This window comes from Rhincodon typus, chromosome 48 (genome assembly GCF_021869965.1).
Source record: "Rhincodon typus isolate 14 chromosome 48, sRhiTyp1.1, whole genome shotgun sequence".
Lineage (NCBI taxonomy): Eukaryota > Metazoa > Chordata > Chondrichthyes > Orectolobiformes > Rhincodontidae > Rhincodon > Rhincodon typus.
This window is the reverse complement of record NC_063379.1, coordinates 6,982,921-6,986,572: the sequence shown is the minus strand read 5'-3', so window position 1 is coordinate 6,986,572 and position 3,652 is coordinate 6,982,921. Positions and strand designations below refer to the sequence as shown.

Here is a 3,652-nt window from a genome sequence, read left to right as displayed (position 1 = left end):
AATGTACACAGTTTCCTCACAGGGATTCAAGATGATAAAAGGTACAGATAAAATAGACGTTGAGTGGATGCTACCTCTTGTGGGGCATTCTAGGACGTGAGGTCAAAATCTCAGGATAAGAGGATGCAAATTTAAAACAGAGTTGAGGAGAAACTGCTTCACCCAAAGGGTTGTAAATCTGTGGAATTCACAAGGCCAAAATGCGGTGGATGCTGGGACAGTGAGTAAATTTAAGGAAGAGTGAGACAGATTTTTAATTGGGTTGAAGGGTTATGGGGAGAAGGCAGGACAATGGGCGTGAGGAGAATATCCGCCATGATCGAATGGCAGAGCAGACTTCAATGCTCTGAAAGACCTAATTCCGCCCCTATATCTAATGAACTTAGAGCACCTCCTTCTCGGACTCCTCGATCCTGGATTTCCAGCCCTTTGTCAATCTGGGCATGTACTGCTGACTGAAGACCTGAATGGGAGTTTTGCCCATGTCCACTGTAAATTGGGTTGAATGTGGATTATTTTATCCATCTCAGGCAATAATCTGCCTTCCGTCTCTCCCTGTCTTTAGTCTGGCCCTGGTGCCTCACTGGGAACACTAACACAGAACTGACCCTCTGTTTCCACCTCCTTCACTTTGAATGCAACAAGGCACCATGATGACACATGGAGCTGTGGTAGAGGCAGGTATGACTGAAGCATTCAAGTGTGAATCCAATCATTATCTGAATTTCACTGAGGGGTGAGCAGTCAGTGTTCAGGGCAGAGTTTCACAGTTATTCTGTTTCTGACTCTCTAGTCATCTGTCTGATAGTTAAGACCTGGTCTCTGAGGGAATGTGCTGTCCCCCAATTCCAACAATTCTCAGCCTTTATCACTGGGCAAACTGACAGCTAACGGTCTGATGAATATCATTCCCAAATGACTCCTGTCCAATACAGGAACAATTAATATGTGAATCATACTATCATAGAGTCATACAGCATGGAGACAAGCCCATCAGCCCACCATGTCTATCCTAACCAACAAACACCAAACTACACTATTCCTATCTACCTCCACTTTGCCCAGAGCCAACTGTGCCCTGACATTCCATGTTCATCCACATGTTTCTTCAATGTGGAGGGAGTACCTCCTCCCACCATCCCGACAGGCAACACATTCCATATTGCTACACCCTCTGGGTGAGGAAAGAATTCCAGAATCTCCTCTAAACCACTTACTCCTCACCTTAAACTTATGTCCTTTGTCTTGGACATGTCTGTCATGGGGAAGAGATTTTCTCGATCTACACATCTGATAATTGAGGTATACACTATCATATTCCCCCTCAGCTTGAAGGAAAACAAATCTAGCCTATCCAATCTCTCTTCATAACTGAGACTTTTCATCCCAGGCTACATCTGGTGAATCTCCCCTGCACCCTCTCCAGTGCCACCGCACCCTTCTGATACTGTGGCAACCAGAACTGAACACTATTCCATCTGTAGCCTAACCAATATTTTGTAAAGATGTAGCAAGGCTTCCTTGCTCCTATTTTCAACACCCCTGCTAGTGAAGGTTAGCATCATATATGCACTCTTCACTATCCTGTCTACTTGTGCTGACACCTTGGGGATCAATGGACTTGTACACCCTGATCCCTTTGTTCCTCAGTACTCCCTAGGGACCTACCATTCATTGTGTACATCCTTCCTTTATTAGAACTCCCAAAATTCATTACCCTTCACTCATCTGGATTAAATTCCATCTGCTTTGCTCTGCCCAATTTACCAGCTGATCAATATCAGACTGTAGTCCAATCTCCTCACTATCAACACCACCTCCAATTTGCCTGCCATTTGTAAGCTTTCTAAGTATGCCTTCTACATTCATATCCAAGTAATTATTGTCCATAACAAACAACAATGGAATCAGTACTGATTCCTGTGGCATACCACAGGTCACAGAATTCCAATCACCAAAAGCAACACTCCCCTATGTTCCTTTCCCTCCTATTTGTAAACCAGTTTTGGAGGCAGTTTGCCAACTTGCTTTGAATGCCATGTACTCTTACCTTTTGGACCAGCCTTCCATATGGGATCTTGTCAAAGGCCTTACTGAGGTCCATGTAAACCACATCAACTGCAACCCTCATCAATGCAGTCACTTTCTTCAAAACCTCAAGTTAGTCAGACAGGATCTCCCTCCAAATCTCTGATTATGCCTGATCAATCCCTGTTTTTCCAACTGTTGATTAACCCTGTTCCTCAATTTTTTCCAATAACTTCCCTCCGATTGACATCAGTTTAACTAGTCTATATAAATACCTGACCTATCCCTTCTGGCCTTCTTGCCCACAGGAACCACATTACCTATTCCCCAGTCATCTGACGCTTCACCTGCAGCCAACTAAGTATTAAATACCTCCATCAGGACCCCAGTAATATCCTCCCTTACCTCCCATGGCAGCGTGGGATCAATCTCATCAGACTCTGGGGATTTATATACCTTTACATCTGCTACAACATCTAATACTTCCTTTTTAATCTTAACAAGCTCCAGAACTTCACCATCCCAACTGAACTTCACAGATATAAAGACGTTCTCCTCTGTGAAAAAGAATGAGAAGTATTTTAATCAACATTTAAGAGACATCTGGATGGTTACCTGAATAGAGGGATACAGATTGAATAAGGGCAGAAGGTTTGTTTTTCAGTTTCGTGTGGGCATGATGATCAGGCTTGGAAGGCTGAAGGGCCTGTTCCTGAGCCATACTCCTCTTTTGTTCTTCTCTCTTTATTTAAGACCTGACCAATGTCTGCTAACTCCACAGGTTACCCATTTGGTCTCTAATAGATCCAACTCTTCCCCTGATAATCCTCTTCTCTATTTTTAAAAAGCCTTCAGAATTTCCTTGATTCTATCTGAAGTTATTTTATATTATCCAAAAGGCGTACTCAAACTTTTACTCAGATATTTTTCTCTTGTGTGACAGGGAATCAACTCAGAATTTAATTAAATAAGCCTTTCTTTATATAACTCTTTAGATAAAAATACTCAATAAAAACAGATTCATTGCAACATTTACATCTTGCTTCTGCTAACTTAACTTCAACTTTAACTCACTTCATTTAACTTTGCTTTACCCTCCTCTACATTCAACTTATTTCACGTTCAACTCTGACTCGATAGGTTTGACTTGAAACAAATACCTCCCCAATTCGAGTGGCCAACTTTGCTCTCAGTGTAAATCTTTCCTCATGCTTCTTTGTCTTCTCTGACAATCACTTCACAGCACATTGCAAATGTTGTTCTCAAGAACTCCTCCTGCAAAATCCTTTGTTCTGCTAGCTTTTATCTCAAGAGTATGCTCCTCCCAAAAGACACTCCTCTGGCACTCAGGCAACGAATTGACCAAACCCAGATCACATGGTTTGATCCCAGCCAAAGGAGTTTTACTGGTTAAAAAAAATCTCTCAAATGTTAAACAGCCACATTCCATGCTCCATGCAAGGTAGTATGGTGCCAATCTGCCTACCTGACTATCATGACACTTGTCTTGTTTGGTCAACATGGAAAACCGAAGTCATAGTTTTCGGTAGCTTGAGCAAAATTCCCAGCATGCTTGATTGTAGCTCTTAACCAGTCTCAAAGCCATTTCTGCTGCTGGCTACCT

General features: G+C 42.4%; 1 pseudogene; it reads right to left on the bottom strand.

Moving 5' to 3' along the window:
- Nucleotides 1–2,385: 2,385 nt before the first annotated feature.
- Nucleotides 2,386–3,652, bottom strand: part of LOC125488025 — a 41,371-nt pseudogene continuing 40,104 nt past the window's right edge.